The 21,361-nt window shown below is 41.6% G+C and overlaps 1 protein-coding gene across 1 annotated transcript in view; it reads right to left on the minus strand.

Moving 5' to 3' along the window:
- The window catches only part of LOC140844008 (uncharacterized), a 106,979-nt gene that overhangs the window by 27,614 nt on the left and 58,004 nt on the right, over positions 1–21,361 (minus strand). The gene's annotated exons all lie outside the window — the stretch shown is intronic.

The raw sequence follows: 21,361 nt of genomic DNA on the forward strand, positions 1-21,361 counted from the left end.
AAAAATCAGACAAATTAAAACAACACATTCCTGGGAACTGTTCACATCCCATATGTTCTTTTAACAGTAGATAGTCTATAGTCACATGATTTTGGAGCACTGCAACTTGCACTTCTCCTAATTCTTGGTTGAGTTTTGACAATATAGAGCCAGTCAAATTTGTTGTTTTACGTATGCACAGGCCAGCTTAGATATCTCCTTCTTTATTAAAATGTCAAGTCCAGGCGGGATGAATGCAGCTACAACTGCAACAGTGCCAGGATCTTTGTTGAAGTTTTTTGATGATCATCTTCTGGAATGACTCTTCCAGAGGATGCTGATGTTGGAAGTTCTTCATACCGTATCTTAATTCGTTTTCTGGGTAGCCAAATTAGGCTTTGATCCTCTGTATAAACACAAACAAACCCTTTGCCCACACTTTGATATGACCTTTATACCATTGTGAAGAACCTATTGGAGACCACCACACAGGAACTGCTTTTTTTTTAAGAGACAGAAATATTATCAGAAAAATGTACTTCCATAGTTGATCATCCAACACCCTTTAAAAGATCAAAATTAAGGATATCTAAAGCAAGCATTAATCATTGATTTGCAGTTAATTTTATCCTACCAGGGAGTAATTCCCCCCCTTTTCTATTACCATTAATCTACAATTACATGTCCCCCCAACAAACCACATTACACTCACTGTCCATCAGCATAACAAAATGTTGTAGAATCACTACTTGTTTTCTCTGTGTTGCACAGCCCTCCCCTTTCCCCCACCCCCCACATTATACATGCTAATGATAATACCCCCTTTCTTCTACCCTGCCCTTATCCCTCCCTACCCTCCCATTCTCCCCAGTCTCTTTCCCTTTGGTAATTGTTAGTCCATTCCTGGGTTCTGTGATTCTGCTGCTGTTTTGTTCCTTCAGTTTTTCCTTTGTTCTTATACTCCACAGATGAGTGAAATCATTTGGTATTTGTCTTTCTCTGCTTGGCTTATTTCACTGAGCATAATACCCTCTAGCTCCATCCAGGTTGTGGCAAATGGTAGGATTTGTTTTCTTCTTATGGCAAAATAATATTCCATTGTGTATATGTACCACATCTTCTTTATCCATTCATCTACTGATGGACACTTAGGTTGCTTCCATTTCTTGGCTATTGTAAATAGTGCTGCGATAAACATAGGGGTGCATCTGTCTTTTTCAAACTGGATTGCTGCATTCTTAGGGTAAATTCCTAGAAGTGGAATTCCTGGGTCAAATGTAAGTTTATTTTGAGCATTTTGAGGAACCTCCATACTGCTTTCCACAATGGTTGAACTGATTTACATTCCCACCAGCAGTGTAGGAGGGTTCCCCTTTCTACACAACCTAGCCAACATTTGTTGTTGTTTGTCTTTTGCATGGTAGCCATCCTTACTGGTATGAGGTGATATCTCATTGTGGTTTAAATTTGCATTTCTCTGATAACCAGTGATGTGGAGCATCTTTTCATGTGTCTGTTGGCCATCTGAATTTCTTTTTTGGAGAACTTGTCTGTTCAGTTCCTCTGCCCATTTTTTAATTGGATTATTTGCTTTTTGTTTGTTGAGGTGCATGAGCTCTTTATATATTTTGGATGTCAAGCCTTTATCGGATCTGTCATTTATGAATATATTCTCCTATACTGTAGGATGCCTTTTTGTTCTGTTGATCATGTCCTTTGCTGTACAGAAGCTTTTCAGCTTGATATAGTCACACTTGTACATTTTTGCTTTTGTTTCCCTTGCCCGGGGAGATATGTTCATGAAGAAGTCACTAATGTTTATGTCCAAGAGATTTTTACCTATGTTTTTTTCTAAGAGTTTTATGGTTTCATGACTTACATTCAGGTCATTGATTCATTGAGAATTTACTTTTGTGTATGGGCTTAGACATTGGTCCAGTTTCATTCTCTTACATGTAGCTGTCCAGTTTTGCCAGCACCATCTGTTGAAGAGACTGTCTTTTCCCCATTGTATGTCCATGGCTCCTTTATCGAATATTAATTGACCATATATGTTTGGGTTAATATCTGGAGTCTCTAATCTGTTTCACTGGTCTGTGGCTCCGTTCTTGTGCCAGTACCAAATTGTCTTGATTACTATGGCTTTGTAGTAGAGCTTGAAGTTGGGGAGTGAGATCCCCCCACTTTATTCTTCCTTCTCAGGATTGCTTTAGCAGTTCGGGATCTTTAGTGTTTCCGTATGAATTTTTTAACTATTTGTTCCAGTGCATTGAAGAATGTTGCTGGTAATTTAATAGGGAGTGCATCAAATCTGTATATTGCTTTGGGCAGGATGGCCATTTTGACTATATTAATTCTTCCTAGCCAAGAGCATGGGATGAGTTTCCATTTATTGGTGTCCTCTTTAATTACTCTAAAGAGTGTCTTGTAGTTTTCAGGGTATAGGTCCTTCACTTCCTTGGTTAGGTTTATTCCTAGGTATTTTATTCTTTTTGATGCAATTGTGAATGGAATTGTTTTCCTGATTTCTCTTTCTATTGGTTCATTGTTAGTGTATAGGAAAGCCACAGATTTCTGTGTGTTAATTTTGTATCCTGCAACTTTGCTGTATTCCGGTATCAGTTCTAATAGTTTTGGAGTGGAGTCTCTCATTATGGTTTTAATATAAATTTCTCAGATGACTGAAGATGTTGAGCACATTTTTAATGCTACTTTGCCACGTGTATACTTTCAAAGTGTCTAAGTTTTTTTGCGTATTTTTTAAATTGGGTTGTCTTTTTACCATTGAGCTCCTGGAATTCTGAATATATTCATACATTTTTCCAGATATATGCACTGCAGATATTTTTCCTAGTTTGTGGATTTTCCTCTTACTCTCTCAATTACATCTTTCTATGAAAAACAGTGTTTAATTTTGATAAAGACCAATTTGTCAGTATTTTGTTTTACAAATTTATCATTTGGGGGGGAGCCCTAAGAAAACTCTACTTATCCTCAAGTCAAAAGGACATTTTCCTGTAACTTTAGAATTTGTAACTAAACTTTGTAACTTTAGAATTTGTGTTTAAATGTATATCTAAAATTATTCCTGCATGAATGCATATAGAAAAAGGGTTAACTTCTTTCTAAACCAAGTTTAACTAGTTGTTCTAGCTCCATTTCCTGAAAAAACCTTCCTTTCCCATTGAATTCCTTGCAGCATTGTCAAAAACCAACTGATCATACATGATTTGATTTCAGGACTCCATCATGTCAAATTAACCTGTTTGTCTGTCCTTATGCCAGACCCACATAATCTCAAGGAGCTTGCTGCTAAGTCTTGAAATTTAGTAGTAAGAGCTCTCCAAATCTGTCCTTTTTCAGAACTGCTTTCACCATTCTAGGTCTATTCCATTTCCATATATGTTTTTTAAATTAGCTTCTAAGTTTTGATTAAGACACTATAATATATATATATATTTTTTTTACATGAAAGACATTATGTTTACTAGGCTCCCCCCTTCACCAAGTCCCCCCCCCGACATACCCCTTCACAGTCACTGTCCATCAGCATAGTAAGATGCTGTAAAATCACTACTTGTCTTCTCTGTGTTGCACAGCCCTCCCTGTGCCTCCCACACTATACATGCTAATCATAATGACCCCTTTCTTTTTCCCCACCCTTATCCCTCCCTTCCCACCCATCCTCCCCAGTCCCTTTCCCATTGGTAACTGTTAGTCCATTCTTGGGTTCTGTGATTCTAGACACTATAATATTTTTAAAATAAGCATCATGCTAGCTTCCCTCCTTTCCCTTCCTTCCACCCTCAGCCACCAGTGTGAAAACTCTCCAGTGATTCCAGTTACCTTTGTAATAAAATCCAAATTTCTCACTTGGCCTCCACATCTGACCCTTCTTATTCTCTTCAGGTCCCTTATTCTCTGCTGATCCCTCCAGGGGGCCACGCAGTAGGGTGCCTGAGCAGAGTGCTGGGAGAACTCCATAACAAAGGCTCTTTGTACCACTGTGCTTCTACTCTCCCCAGGGAAGCCCAAACAGGAAGGATGGCTCTGTCTGAGGACATTTTTCTCCTTTATTGTAGTATTCTGACAGTTTAGGATTTTCCAAATGCTTGCCTAAGATTTAATACCTACTCTCTTGGCACCACATACTGCCTAGCAAATTCCTAGTCGCTTTGGAAATTTTTCTGAGTATTAGTGTAATCACGTAATTTATCATTATTGACAGCAATGATGAATATAATGCATTGATGTTACCAGCTTGATGTATAGCTTACTTTTGTAGTAATGGGAAGTACATTTTTTTACATTAATTTTAAGGGAAAATAGTGGTTGATCCTGAAACTTTGCTGAATTTATTAGTTCTAATATTTTGTGTATGTGTGTGTGTGAAATCTTTAGGGTTTTCTACATATAAGATCATGCCAAAAATGGTGGCGTGAGTAGGACAGTGGGAATCTCCTCCCAAAAACATACATATTTTTGAAAATACAACAAATACAACTATCCCTAAAAGAGAGACCAGAAGACACAGGACAACAGCCAGACTACATCCACACCCGCGAGAACCCAGCGCCTGGCGAAAGGGGTAAGATACAAGCCCCAGCCCAGCAGGACCCGAGCGCCCCTCACCCCAGCTCCCGACGGGAGGAGAGGAGTCGGAGCGGGGAGGGAGAGGGAGCCCAGGACTGCTAACAACCAGCCCTAGGCATCTGCATCCAGAGCACAGACATAGTGCGTGCATGGGGTGCTGGAAACTAGAGAAACAGGACAGTAAGACCTGTGAGCAGGTCCCCACAGTCGGCGCCCCTGGGACAAAAAAAAGTGAGTGCTTTTGAAAGTCTTAAAGGGACATGGACCCCACAGTTGGACGGAAGCATCCTGGGACACTTAGCCAAGCAGCTGGGAATCCCGGAGGACTCCGGGCACCCTAACCCCCTGGGCAGCAGCTCTGAGACCCCTCATGGTGATAAACAGCTCCCCATCCATTCCCCCTCTGGCGCCCCGCCAAAGCAGAGCAGCTGTCTGAGGCTGGCCATGCCAATAGCAAGGAAGCTTCCTCCATAGAGCTGCCAGGCAAGAAACAGAGACCCAGTCTACGCACAACAGCCGAACACAAGCCAATAGGGCTGGCCGTTGTCCCAATAAAGAAAGGCCAGGAGCAAGTGGAAAGGGTCTTGGTTCTTCCAGCTGACAGATGAGTCAACAGCATACCACTGCATCTATCAACATGAAAAGGCAAAAAAATTTGATCCAGACCAGACTAACCCATACATCTTCCACCTCCTCCCCTGAGAAGGAACCTGGGGAGATAGATTTAAGCAGTCTTCCTGAAAAAAAATTCAAAACAAAAGTCATAACCATGTTGATGGACTTGAAGAGAAATATGCAAGAGCTAAGGAGGGAGAACACAGAAATAAAACAATCTCTGGAGGGACTTAAAAGCAGAATAGATGAGATGCAAGAGACCATCAAATGGACTAGAAATCAGAGAACAGGAATGCAGAGAAGCTGACACACAGAGAGATAAAAGGATATCCAGGACTGAAAGAATATTAAGAGAATTGTGTGACCAATCGAAACAGAAGAATATTCGCATCATAGGAGTACCAGAAGAAGAAGAGAGAGAAAAAGGGATAGAAAGTGTCTTTGAAGAAATAATTGCTGAAAAATTCCCCAAACTGCGGGAGGAAATGGCCTCTCAGACCACAGAAGCACACAGAACTCCAATGACAAGAGAACCAAGGAGGGCAACACCAAGACACATAATAATTAAAATGGCAAAGATCAAGGACAGGGACAGAGTATTAAAGGCAGCCAGAGAGAATAAAAAGGTCACTTACAAAAGAAAACCCATCAGGCTACCATCAGACTTCTCAAAAGAAACCCTACAGGCTAGAAGAGAATGGCATGATATACATAATGCAATGAAAACAGAAGGGCCTTGAACCAAGAATACTGTATCCAGCACGATCACCATTTAAATATGAAGGAGGGACTAAACAATTCCCAGACAAGCAAAAGTTGAGGGAATTTGCCTCCCACAAACCACCTCTACAGGGTATCTTAGAGGGACTGCTCTAGATGGGAACACTCCAGAAAGAGCACAGAACAAAACACCCAACATAGGAAGAATGGAGGAGGAGGAATAAGAAGGGAGAGAAATAAAGAATCACCAGACAGTGTTTATAATAGCTCAATAAGCGAGTTAAGTTAGACAGTAAGATAGAGAAGAAGCTAACCTTGAACCTTTGGTAACCACAAACTTAAAGCCTGCAATGGCAATAAGTACATACCTTTCAATAATCACCCTAAATATAAATGGACTGAATGCACCAATCAAAAGACACTGAGTAATAGAATGGATAAAAAAGCAAGACCCATCCATGTGCTGCTTACAAGTGACGCACCTCAAACCCACAGACATGCACAGACTTAATGTCAAGGGATGGAAAAAGATATTTCATGCAAACAACAGAGAGAAAAAAGCAGGTGTTGCAATACTAGTATCAGACAAAATAGACTTCAAAATAAAGAAAGTAGCAAAAGATAAAGAAGGACATTACATAACGATAAAGGGCTCAGTCCAACAAGAGGATATAACCATTATAAATATATATGCACCCAATACAGGAGCACCAACATATGTGAAACAAATACTAACAGAATTAAAGGAGGAAATAGAATGCAATGCATTCATTTTGGGAGACTTCAACACACCACTCACTCCAAAGGACAGATCCACCAGACAGAAAATAAGTAAGGACACAGAGGCACTGAACAACACACTAGAACAGATGGACCTAATAGACATTTATAGAATTCTACATCCAAAAGCAAGACGATACACATTCTTCTCAAGTGCACATAGAACATCCTCCAGAATAGACCACATACTAGGCCATAAAAAGAGCCTCAGCAAATTTCAAAAGATTGAAATCCTACCAACCAACTTTTCAGACCATAAAGGCATAAAACTAGAAATAAATTGTACAAAGAAAGCAAAAAGGCTCACAAACACATGGAGGCTTAACAACATGCTCCTAACTAATCAATGGATCAATGACCAAATTAAAATGGAGATCCAGCAATATATGGAAACAAACGACGACAACAACACAAAGCCCCAACTACTGTGGGATACAGCAAAAGCAGTCTTAAGAGGAAAGTATATAGCAATCTAGGCACATTTAAAGAAGGAAGAACAATCCCAAATGAATGGTCTAATGTCACAATTATCAAAATTAGAAAAAGAAGAACAAAGGAGGCCTAAGGTCAGCAGAAGGAGGGACATAATAAAGATCAGAGAAGAAATAAATAAAATTGAGAAGAATAAAACAACAGCAAAAATCAATGAAACCAAGAGCTGGTTCTTCGAGAAAATAAACAAAAAAGATAAGCCTCTAGCCAGACTTATTAAGAGGAAAAGAGAGTCAACACACATCAACAGAATCAGAAACGAGAAAGGAAAAATCACGACGGACCCCACAGAAATACAAAGAATAATTAGAGACTACTGTGAAAACCTATATGCTAACAAGCTGGGAAACCTAGGAGAAATGGACAACTTCCTAGAAAAATACAACCTTCCAAGACTGACCCAGAAAGAAACAGAAAATCTAAACAGACCAATTACCAGCAATGAAATTGAAGCGGTAATCAAAAAACTACCCAAGAACAAAACCCCCGGGCCAGATGGATTTACCTCGGAATTTTATCAGACATACAGAGAAGACATAATACCCATTCTCCTTAAAGTTTTCCAAAAAATAGAAGAAGAGGGAATACTCCCAAACTTATTCTATGAAGCCAACATCACCATAATACCAAAACCAGGCAAAGACCCCACCAAAAAAGAAAACTACAGACCAATATCCCGGATGAACATAGATGCAAAAATACTCAACAAAATATTAGCAGACCGAATTCAAAAATACATCAAAAGGATCATACACCACGACCAAGTGGGATTCATCCCACGGATGCAAGAATGGTACAGCGTTCAGAAATCCATCAACATCATCCACCACATCAACCAAAAGAAGGACAAAAACCACATGATCATCTCCATAGATGCTGAAAAAGCATTTGGCAAAATTCAACATCCATTCATGATAAAAACTCTCAACAAAATGGGTATAGAGGGCAAGTACCTCAACATAATAAAGGCCATATATCATAAACCCACAGCCAACATCATACTGAACAGCGAGAAGCTGAAAGCTTTTCCCTTGAGATTGGGAACAAGACAGGGATGCCCACTCTCCCCAATGTTATTTAACATAGTACTGGAGGTCCTAGCCACGGCAATTAGACAAAACAAAGAAATACAAGGAATCCAGATTGATAAAGAAGAAGTTAAACTGTCACTATTTGCAGATGACATGATATTGTACATAAAAAAACCCTAAAGACTCCACTCCAAAACTACTAGAACTAGTATCGGAATTCAGAAAAGTTGTAGGATACAAAATTAACACACAGAAATCTGCGGCTTTCCTATACACTAATAATGAACTAATAGAAAGAGAAATCAGGAAAACAATTCCATTCACAATTGCATCAAAAAGAATAAAATACCTAGGAATAAACCTAACCAAGGAAGTGAAAGACCTATACCCTGAAAACTATAAGACACTCTTAAGAGAAATTAAAGAGGTCACTAACAAATGGAAACTCATCCCATATTCCTGGCTAAGAAGAATTAATATTGTCAAAATGGCCATCCTGCCCAAAACAATATACAGATTCAATGCACTCCCTATCAAATTACCAACAGCATTCTTCAAAGAACTGGAACAAATAGTTCAAAAATTCATATGGAAACACCAAAGACCCTGAATAGCTAAAGCAATCCTGAGAAGGAAGAATAAAGTTGGGGGGGATCTCACTCCCCAACTTCAAGCTCTACTACAAAGCCACAGTAATCAAGACAATTTGGTAGTGGCACAAGAACAGAGCCACAGACCAATGGAACAGAATAGAGACTCCAAACATTACCCCAAACATATATGGTCAACTAATATTCAATAAAGGAGCCATGAACATACAATGGGGAAATGACAGTCTCTTCAACAGATGGTGCTGGCAAGACTGGACAGCCACATGTAGGAGAATGAAACTGGATCACTGTCTAACCCCATACACAAAAGTAAATTCGAAATGGATCAAAGACTTGAACGTAAGTCATGAAACCATAAAACTCTTAGAAAAAAACATAGGGAAAAATCTCTTAGACATAAACATGAGTGACCTCTTCTTGAACATATCTCCCCAGGCAAGGGAAACAAAAGCAAAAATGAATAAACGGGACTCTATCAAGCTGAAAAGCTTCTGTACAGCAAAGGGCACCATCAAAAGAACAAAAAGGCATCCTACAGTATGGGAGAATATATTCATAAATGACAGATCCGATAAAGGGCTGACATCCAAAAAATATAAATAGCTCACACACCTCAACAAACAAAAAGCAAATAATCCAATTCAAAAATGGGAAGAGGAGCTGAATAGACAGTTCTCTAAAGAAGAAATTCAGATGGCCAACAGACACATGAAAAGATGCTCCACATCGCTAATCATCAGAGAAATGCAAATTAAAATCACAATGAGATATCACCTCACATCAGTAAAGATGGCTACCATCCAAAAGACAAACAACAACAAATGTTGGCAAGGTTGTGGAGAAAGGGGAACCCTCCTACACTGCTGGTGGGAATGTAAATTAGTTCAACCATTGTGGAAAGCAGTATGGAGGTTCCTCAAAATGCTCAAAATAGACTTAAATTTGACCCAGGAATTCCACTTCTAGGAATTTACCCTAAGAATGCAGCACTCCAGTTTGAAAAAGACAGATGCACCCCTATGTTTATCGCAGCACTATTTACAATAGCCAAGATATGGAAGCAACCTAAAGAAGATGTGGTATATACACACAATGGAATATTACTCAGCCATAAGAAGAAAACAGATCCTACCATTTGCAACAACATGGATGGAGCTAGAGGGTATTATGCTCAGTGAAATAAGCCAGGCAGAGAAAGACAAGTACCAAATGATTTCACTCATATGTGGAGTATAAGAACAAAGGAAAACTGAAGGAACAAAACAGCAGCAGAATCACAGAGCCCAAGAATGGACTAGCAGTTACCAAAGGGAAAGGGACTGGGGAGGATGGGTGGGAAGGGAGGGATAAGGGTGGGGAAAAAGAAAGGGCATTATGATTAGCATGTATAGTGCGTGGGGGACACAGGGAGGGCTGCACAACACAGAGAAGACAAGTAGTGATTTTACATTATCTTACTACACAGACAGTAACTGTGAAGGGGTATGTGGGGGGGACTTGGTGAAGGGGGGAACCTAGTAAACATAATGTTCTTTCTGTAATTGTAGATTAATGATACCAAAATAAAAAATAAAATAAAGTAAAAAAAAAAGAAGAACAAAGGAAAACTGAAGGAACAAAACAGCAGCAGAATCACAGAGCCCAAGAATGGACTAACAGTTACCAAAGGGAAAGGGACTGGGGCGGATGGGTGGAAAGGGAGGGATAAGCACGGGGAAAAAGGAAGGGGGCATTATGATTAGCATGTATAGTGTGGGGGGGGGGGCACAGGGAGGGCTGTGTAACACAGAGAAGACAAGTAGTGATTTTACAGCATCTTACTACGCTGATGGACAGTGACTGTGAAGGGGTATGTTGGGGGGACTTGATAAAGGGGGGAGCATAGTGAACATAATGTCCTTCATGTAATTGTAGATTAATGATAACAAAATTAAAATAAATAAATACAAAATAAAAAAATTAAGGACTTGAATGCTTGAGATTTCTGTTTATTTAGAGCACTAAAGAAAGTTATAAAATCATTTACCTGAAAAAAAAAAAAGATAATGCCGTCTGTAAACAGAGGTAGTTTTTACTTCTTTTTTTCCAACTTACCATGCTTGAGTTTTAGCCACAGCATCTACCACCATCTGACATACTATAAATTTACTTACTTATTAGTTTATTGTCTGATTCCTGCCAGACAGAAATGCACACTCCATAAAGACAGGTATTTTTTGCCTGCTTTTTTCACTGCCTCTTGAACAATGCCTGGTTTTATTGAACTCCTACTATAGTACTATACTATACTACAGTAGATGTTCAATAAAAAGTTGTAAAATGCATGAATCACCTCACCTGGCATAGAGAAGGGATTTAGCAAATTATTAGCAAGTAATAATTATTATTTTTAAAATAGTATTTCATTGCAAGAATAATAATTAAGCCTTAAAATGAGAAGCTGTTGTTATGCAGAATGGTTTATAGTGCAGTAAATAAACAAAACCAAGATTCCAGCTACACTGGAGTCCCTGGGTAAGTCCCGACTCACTCCCTGGCACTCCCTTTCAAGTAATCCCTGTGGCCATTACAGATGATGACTCAGTTCAGATGCCAATCTGCACAGACGAACTTCTGCAAACAGGCCACTCTGGCCTGTCATCTCTGCTCAAATCCTTCACGCACCCCGTGGGGCCAGGGCTGGCCTGGCCAGAGTGTTGGCCAAGTGGCCAGAGTCCAAGTTGTGGAGTTGGAGCTGGGACAGGGACTCCTGCCAAAGGCAGCATGCAAGACAGAGCCAGGGGCAGCCTGTCATAGCCCACTAGGAAAAGCCCGGGTTCCAAGAAAAACAGAAGCCAGAGCACCAAGGGTAGAGCCAAGGCCAGGGTGTGGGAGCCAAGAGCTGAAAGTAGGTCAGGAACCAGTACTGGGACGGGGCAGGGGAGGTGTGCTTGGTCATGCTCTGCAGGACCACTCAGGACTGGCACTGTGTTTGTGGGCCTGGGCGGGATGGGCTGGCGTAAAGGGCCAGTGGCATGGGAGACTTCCTCAGCCTCTTGGCATATTCCCTGCTCAGCTCCTTTTCTGCAAACCAAACTAAATCAATGTATTTGCTTCCCGGGAAAGGCTGCTCCTTTTCTCATGGGTTAATTAGCACTGCAACCCATTCCCCATTTGCTGATACCCTCCAAGGTGAGCTGACCTTAGAGTTTCATTCCGTTGTAGATTTGATCACCTACCTGGTATTCTCTAAACATAAAAACATTTAAAAACCATCCCAAACTGAGACTATCTAAAATCCCAATGAAAATAATAGAGAATGATAATAAATATAAAGCCCCCCACCTCCTTCCTATTCCATCCAAGCTGATGTGAAATTGGGCTTCTTGAGAAAACAGTGGATGATTTAGGTCAGTGGATCTCAAAATTTATGGTCTCTGAACCCCTTTAGACTCTCAAAAATTACTGACATTACCAAAGAGCTTTTGCTTATGCAGATTCTACCTATCATTTTACCGTAACAGTAATTAAAACTGAGATGTTTTAAAATAATTATTCATTTAAAAAGTAACAATAATAATCCCATTACATGTTAATATAAATAACGTAATTCTTACAAAAACAACCATAATTTCCAAACCAAAAAGCAATCAATAAGAATGGCATTGTCTTGCACTTTTACAGATTGTTTGAGCATCTGGCTTAATAAAAGACAGCCGGATGCTCCTCTCTGCTTCCGCACTCCATCAGTCACCATGGGGTTGTTTGGGTTGAAGTTTAATGAAAATCTGGTGTCACGCACTCAGGTAGTTGGACATCTACTCTTCAAACAGTACTCGAAAGTGTCTTGGGCCCCCCCAGTGGTCCTCAGACCATACTCAGACAACCACTGGTTTAGAAAATGATGAGGCTCCCATGCCCACCGCCCTGAGGCTGAGGGTGAGCAAAGCTCAGGACGGGAAAGCAGACAGGGCAGGGAGCTATAATGGAGCGGGTGCTTCATTGTCCTCCCATCTGTCCCCACACCTCACCACGTTTGGCCAGGAGCAGCCTGACCCCACCTGGCTCCCTCCTCCCAGGGGGAACAAATGCTGAGATGGAGCATTCCTACAAGTCGTCCCTGAACCACAACTGGCAGGGACTAAATGCTGAAGGGGAACAATTTGGGGGAGACAGCACGGGGGACTTGGAAAGGGCAGCACAACAGCACTCAAGCCAGGATGCACAGATCACCTGGAGATTTAAATGCTTCTCTGACCAGGCTGAGAAAGGCCCAGACAGCAGGAGTTACGGAAGTCCCCCAGGAGGGTATCCAGGCACCAGAACCACCAGACTGAAGTGGGCTCAGGAAGCAGACCACCTGGGTTTGAATCCATGCTCCACCAGTTATATGTATAACTCACTACCCAACACTCAGCTTCCATTTACCCTTCTGTAAAATGGGAATATCATCCTAGCTATTGTGAATATGAGGTAACATCATCCATATAAACTTCTTAGCACTGTGACTGACATAAAGTCATTAAGTTTTGAGCTGCTGTTATTGGCTATGGTGATTTGGGTGCAGGTCATCAGTCTCTGCCAGCTTCCAGGGGCCAGCGACCCAGAGGAAGCTGCCACACACAGTGACCCAGAGGAAGCTGCACCCAAGGGCAGGCCACAGCTGCAGTCCTAGCACTGCTCAGAGTAGATGTCCCACCTGCTTCCTCTCTTGTCAGGAAATATAGGGTGTTGATGACTTCTCCTGCCCACGATCCAGCCCCGCAGGAATCTGCGTGGTGCCAGCAGCTGGCTGATGCAGAAAGGTGATGTGAGTGGAAGCAGGTGGAGGAGTCGATCAGGTGCACTGATGGTGCCCACACTGTGTGCACATGTGTGTGTGCACACTCTGTAGTCACCTCAGATACTCTTGTTTCCTTTTAAAATTATTAGAACATTTCAAATCTAATGCAGATGGCAGAAGGGAAACATAGAGTGGAAATATTTTAATGGCTTATTCTTGGCCTGTGGACTGTCCATAGAGACCCGGAACGAATGGGGCTCATTCCTCACTTGTCCTCGACAACATCATCATTACTCCATACACACTGCGTTCTGCCTGGGAGCCCAGCAGATCACCCACAGAAGTTAAGAGCAACACGAAATGGGGAAGGGAAAGCTGGAGGGACCTGGAACACTCAGAACAGGCAGTGTAGCCATGACTCCATGTTTCACTAAGAGGCACAATGAATCATGTAATACTTCTAGAATTCCTGGAGATGGGTGCTCCCCCAGTGTTTGCAGGGTGGAATCTGAGAGCCTTCAAACACTCTCAGTGCTGCTGAGTTTCAGGACATCCGCCCGACACGGTGAGCCTGCCACACTGATGACCGGGCAGCTGGCCGGCCTTCCGGCTCCATAGCTTTTTTGAATTCACACAGAGAAGTGCCAAACAGGCACTTAATTAAGTGCCATAACTAACAGAAATGAACTGGAGGGGCCGTCTAGGGGCAATCCTGTGCCTCCTGGAGGAATTATATCTAATCATCCAGGACAGAGTCCCTGGATGGCCTAAGACCACAAAGGGAACCACGAGAACAGGAAGATAATTGGATCCAGGGCACAACACGCTTCATCAGGAACACGATTACACAGGCTAATCCTCCAGACTCAGTGGATCACGCAGCCATTAGTAAACCTCATTAAAGGAGCAACTCTCACATCTGGGTCTTGAGCATGGATGCAAAGTTAAGCCACAGACATGTTGGGCTGATTAAGGGAGGAGACTGGCCATATGTCAGGATGGCACCTTCCAACCAGCCCCATGCCACATGCATTTGGAGGCCAGACTGATGGAGAAAGTGACTGAAAGCAAAGAGGGTTTACGTTTTTTTCTTTTCTTCTTCCTTTATTGGTTGTTTCCTCAGCTCTAAATGCATGTTGAGAGGCAGCTTCCTAGCTTGCAAATCTACCTTGCCAGACTGCTTGGTATGAAATGCTTTTTTAGGCTTTGCAGCATGCATCACTCTAGTTTTCCATCCACACACTCTCCATCTGAGTGTGGTAATACCACCTCCTTGTCACCTTGGAGGCAGCTACAGTCTCTCAGCAGGAGGTGCAAAGCTCTGCCTGTAATTCCTTGCTGACAAACTGACGCCAAGTTCTGTCCTTGCCTCCTCGGGACAGCCAGCCAAAGGGGGTCATAGGGTGTTAGCTATTCTCAAACAGGGACCTTAGGCCCCCCCCACTGGCTCTGATCCACACTGAACAGAGGAACAAGCCCCCAGAGGCCTCCTGAATGGGGAAGAACCCAGCCCCATGATCCTCAGATCCTTCCACAGACCATGCTGGCCAGGAAGGGGCCAGGCCCCCTGCAGGAGAGGCCTGGCGCCTCCTCTAAAACTGAAGCTCATCACCAGTTCAGGCCCCTCTCCATGGTGTCTCACCAGGAGGGGTTTCATTTTCCCTTACTTAAGTGTTAGGATTAAAAAGGCCATGAAGCTGAATGGAGTGGACCGAGGTTTAAACTTGGCTAATATATGGCTGCTAATGCTAGCACCACACAGGAATTCTCACACCCATTTTTCTTTACTTTTTTCTTTTTAATGAGGTTACACTGACTAAATAATTTAATTAAATTTAGTAGGGCACTTTTCAGACAAACAACTCATACATTTTGGACAAGTCTAACATGCTTCAAAAACCTATGAGTTAATTATACTTCTCAGATATTTGAATTTTTATGCCCAAGATAATATTTGTTTTGTGAACAAATATTTCATTACTTCTCCTATTTCCCCTGTTCCCTAGCCTCTGAGCTTAGGAGGAGTGAATGTGGGGGCCAAGGTAAGGGGTCTATTAGGGTAATGGGTGGTGGGGCAGAAAAGGGGCAGAAGAGGGCATCCGCCATACTGAGGATATTGTCAGTTTGTCCCAGGACAAAATAAATATCCTTCCACAGGTCACAGAAGCAAACAAAAACAAAACCTCTTTCTCTCTGTCTCTCTTTCTTTCTCTCTCACAGACACACATTACAATACAGTGACAATGACAGTTACCTGTTCCTGAATTGCACATTTTAACACAGGTAGACCCATGATAAACTTCACTCTCTGAACTGTCAAAGCTCTCATTTCATCAAGACTTAGATCATAACTGTCAATGACAGATACAAAATGGGCGTTAAGATTCTGAATTGCTGGTGACTCTGAGAAGAGCCTCCAGACCTAGGGAACTGCTAGAAGGAGCATCTTTGTTTCATCTCTTTGTATCTCTTGTTAGATACTGTGTGTCAAAGAAGGCCCCCTGTGTATGTAACATAGGCTGTGTTTTGAAAACAGGGGGAGCAAAAGATGATCTTGAAACAAGATTCCAACATCTCTGCAGGAGTAAAGGACATTTCCATGGTCATCTCAGACCAAGAGCAGCAGTTGGGGAGATGGGGGAGAACGGACTGACCTTTGCAGTACAAGGGGTGGACTATGGCGGCCGTAAGGAGGGTTGCTTAGGGTTTCCTTTAAGAGAACCTGCAGCAGGGAGCATCTTCCCCAAAGCCTCCAGCGGCCATACCTTGGAACTTACTGTGGTGTTCACACCAAGGCTACTTTTCTCTCCCACTGTTCCAGCTGGTGATAGAGCACAGCCAGGCTCTAGAGTCAGGCCATTCCTGCCCAACAGACAACTCTGGCCCAGAGAGCCCCTACCGACCCACTGAGACTCCCCCACTGCTGCCCTGCACCCTCCTTCTCTCACGGCCAGGTGTCAGCCTGCCCACACACATGCTGAAGGCTCAGCCCACCTCCTCCCGCTCCCTCCCCGTCACCCTTCACAGATGTTGCCCCCTAAGTTGCTTGCATATCTAGTCCCACCTTGTGGTCTGCTCCTCAACAAACCTGACTTTGCTTTGATAAATAAATTACTCAAACTTAATTTATACAAAGTTATACTTTGTATAAATTATATTTATATTTTTAAATAAAGGTAATAAATACTCAAAGCTCATCACTCCCTAGTTATTTTATTATTATAAGCTCTTCAGGCAGAAGTATTGTAAGAATTCTGCCAAGATATAATATCCCCATTCCTCCCAGATCCTCCTTCTACAAACTAACAAACCCTGGACATCACACAATAAACAGGCACAGGAAGACTCTGAAAGGTGCAAAAAAGAAGTCAGACTATCCAAGGGAACTCAGGACCTGAGGAATGACATGGCAGCAAATTCTCTGGGTTTCCTTACTGCCTCCCATCTATGCCAGACAAGACACTGTAGAATCTTCCAACCCAGAATCTCCAGCAAGCACAGATAAAAAATACTCCAAGAAAAGTTCTCCCTAGTTGAAGAGTGCCAAAAAGGCCGGGGGTTGCTGGGCAAACAATATATCATCTTTGGGAGTGTAGGTGGGGAGCTGACCACCACGCAAATGGCAGTAAGGGCATGCAGTGTGATTCCAGGCATCAGTGGGGCCTCAGGAGGCTTTCCCCACAAGTGGGCAACTGGGGAGCTTGCAAAGACGTGGGCTCCGCTGCAGGTTTGCTTCAGCCTGATTCAATGGGAAGCCCTGGCATATAAACGCACCTCAGAGTCGTGCACTCTATCAGTCCATCATTCCCAAGGAGCAAGCAGAACCTCCCATGTTTCCCAGAAAGGGAACTTCCATGGGTCTAGGATGATTCCAAGGAGGCTCAGCTGTGAGCTGGTACCAGTCAACATGACAGCAGCCGAGAAGAGGGCCAGGCCTGGTCAAGTGATGGGGAGGGGTATTAACATCAACAGCTATAGCAGCTGACCAGGTAAGTTAGAAATCCACAACAGCAACAAATTAAATAAGGAAAAGATAACAAAGAAAAGAAAAGCAGAAAAGCAATCAGAGAACAGAAAAAGTGTAACCAATAAATCCAAATGCTGGCTCTTTGAAAACAACCATCACCAGAGATTATTGTTAAACATTGTTCTGGAGGAGTTAACCAATGCGAATAGGCAAGAGAAAGAAATTAGAAAAACCAAAATTGGAAAGAAATATGTAGAACTATCACTACGTACAGATTGTACTGATGACCCCCATGCTTGACCTCTCCTTGATCCCTGCCCTTTGACACTGCAGTTCACATAAAGAGGCAAAGTCTATTTCCCTACCTCTTGAATCTGGGCTTGGCCATATGACTTGCCTGGGCCATTAAGACATTTGTAGACTTGAGGGAAAAAATAAAGGCTTGAAAAGGTCCCTGTGCATTCTCCTTCCTCTTGCTCCTCTACAGCCCCATGGGAACATGATAGAGCTGATTTAAGAACATGCCCAGTCTAGTCTGCTGGGGTAGTAAAAAGTAAAGGACACGAGAACAGCACAGCTCCTCTCAGCCAATGCCATCCTAAGCCAGCCTACCTCCAGGCAGCCCCAAACTATGGACAAGAGCCCAGTCAAGACCAGAAGAACGGACAAACTCATGATCAATACTAAACGTTCAGGGCTCTGAACTACTAAATGTGGCATAGAGCTAACAGATACAACATGACTGTATCCCTGGACGACCTCAAAACAACCAACTAGAAGTACTACACAATAAGAGTTGGAGGCTACACAATTGAGAAAAGTCAACAGATTTCATATAGATACATAAACAGTCAGAAAACACATGAGAGTAAAGACCTTCCTGGCAAAAGTACCTAAATAAAAGAAAAATATATGGAAGAATAAACTTAAAATGCACAGAATGTATACAAAGAAAACTTTAAAACACTCCTGAAGAGAAGACAAGTAATGACTCTATAGCATCTTACTGCGCTGATGGATAGGGATTGACATGGGGTGGGGGAGGACTTGATAATATGGGTGAATGTTGAAACCACAATATTACTCATGTGAAACCTTCATAAGATTGTACATCAATGCACAATGAGGTATCACCTCACACCAGTAAGGATCACCACCATCCAAAGGACAAACAACAACAAATGTTGGTGAGGGTGTGGAGAAAGGGGAACCCTCCTGCATTGCTGGTGGGAATGTAAATTAGTTCAACCATTCTGAAAAGCAGTATGGAGGTTCCTCAAAAAACTAAAAATAGAAACACCATTTGACCCAGGAATTCCACTCCTAGGAATTTACCCTAAGAATGCAGCAGCCCTGTTTGAAAAAGACATATGCACCCCTAAGTTTATTGCAGCACTATTTACAGTAGCCAAGAAATGGAAGGAACCTAAGTGTCTATCAGTAGATGAACAGATAAAGAAGATGTGGTACATATACACAATGGAATATTATTCAACCATAAGAAGAAAACAAATCCTACCATTTGCAACAACATGGATGGAGCTAGAGAGTATTATGCTCAGTCAAATAAGCCAGGTGGAGAAAGACAAGTATCAAATGATTTCACTCATCTGTGGAGTATAACAACAAAGAAAAAACTAAGAACAAAACAGCAACAGACTCACAGAACCCAAGAATGGACTAACAGTTACCAAAGGGAAAGGGACTGGAGAGGATGAGTGTTAAGGGAGGGATAAGGGGGAAAAATAGGAGACATTACTATTAGCAGACATAATGTAGTGGGGGTGGGCACGGGGAGGGCTGTACAACACAGAGAAGACAAGTAGTCACTCCATAGCATCTTAATATGCTGATGGACAGTGACTGTAATGGGGTATGTGGGGGAGACTTGGAGATGGGGAGAGTCTAGTAAATATAATGTTCCTCATGTAATTGTAGATTAATGATACCAAAATTAAAAGAAATAAATAATAAATAACAGGGCACAAAAGTATGAATAACTGTCAGGTAAAAAGACACTTCTTCAATAAGTAAGAGACACTCAACCCCACTTATAAGAGAAATGCAAATTAAAACAATACTCTGTCATTTTTTGTAAAGACAAAGATCAAAAACTGTAACAGTTTGAACACAGGGGTGGGCAAACAAGACTTCTCTTAAACCTTCCTCCACAGAGAAATTTAGCAAAATATATCAGTTTTTTTCATTCATATTCCTTTTGCCCAGCAACTTTACTTTTAAGAAGTAATCTTATAATTCCACATATATGCAAAATGCTATTTGTTCACAGATAGTCTTTAAGGATAACAAAGTATTAGGGTCCAAAAAATGTCTATCGATATAGGTCTTGGCAAATAAGTTATGGTGTGTACACATGACAGAATACCAAGAAGCCATTTTTAAAAATGGGCTGTTCTATATGTACTTACATGCAAAAACTGACAAAATATAGAGCAAAATACTAAAAAGTAAATGTGGTATGCTATCACTTGTACTTTAAAATAATTATATTCAGATACACACACACACACACACACACACACATGCTTGCCTACACACCCATGGGATAGGCGAGAAGAAACCAACTAAGTGTGAAGCTGCAGTTAGCATTCTCCCCTACCTGCCTCTTCAGTAGTAGCTGGACAGTCTGTGTTAAAAGCCCTAAAAATCTTGCTTCAGCCCATGTATTTCCACCTCTAGTAATCCATCCTGAAGTACTGAAAAAGGTTTTTGTTCACATGTGTCCAAAGAATTATCTATAATCAAGAAAAATTGGAAACAAGTACCATATGTGTTGGCTACGCCATTTAATAATCCTCAGTTCTGCTCTACAGAACAAAACAACTGGATGGATGGAACTTAGGACATGTCAAATACAGAGAGTAAACAAGCATGGAGCTTGTAAGACATGTTAGTTACAAATGAAGTAGAACACATATGGTCTAAACATAGATAGGAAAACATCAAAGAACCAAGTGGTCACCTAGTACTCATGAGCACCCAAAATTGGCCACCCACTGCTGGTACCCATTCTGGATCAAAGTGTCTGCCTGAGACAGGAGAAGACAAGCTCTTGATACCCAAGAGGGGCTTTGACAAGAGACCTATGGCCAGGCATGCTTGTCCCTGAACTTCTCCAACAGAGCATGTGTGTATGGGCTCCAGGCCCCTTCCATCTCCCGAGTCCAGAAGCCCATTCTCAGATCTGGTCCTCATCATCAGCAGGGAATGGTGTGGAGGCAGAGAGAAAGAGACAGGCTATGTGAATGCTGCCCAAGCCAGGATCCAAATATATTCACCTATTCTGTCTTCTTTCCCTTGCTTCTTAGGGTGTTTGAATTATTTATTAAGCCAATTTAAACAGCCTAATTTGGTCTGTGGGTCTGTTTATGTCTTCTAGGACAGTATCTTTGGAGGCCACAAAACCATCAAGATAACTTCCCACCACCACAATCAGGGGAAATGATTAGGTAAATTCTCCTATATCCACATAACAAATTATCTATTTAAACTACATTTACACAGTTTGAAATAACATAAACATTGTTAATATTAATTGAAAAACAAAATATAAATATGAACAGAATATAATTAAAAATATCCAAATTTTATTGAAGGGAAAGGTTTCTTTATAGATTTATGTATATACTTGCACTAAAATATTACCAAGTTATCTGTAAGATAATTATATACACATGACCTTTAAATTTTTTATATTTTTCGTATGTTGCTTTTGTAATCTGGAAAAATCATAAACTCTTAAATATGCACAGAGAAGTTCAAGATTCAAGATGGTGGTATGAGAGGTGAG

Source organism: Manis javanica, chromosome 1, assembly GCF_040802235.1.
Source record: "Manis javanica isolate MJ-LG chromosome 1, MJ_LKY, whole genome shotgun sequence".
NCBI classification, from domain to species: domain Eukaryota; kingdom Metazoa; phylum Chordata; class Mammalia; order Pholidota; family Manidae; genus Manis; species Manis javanica.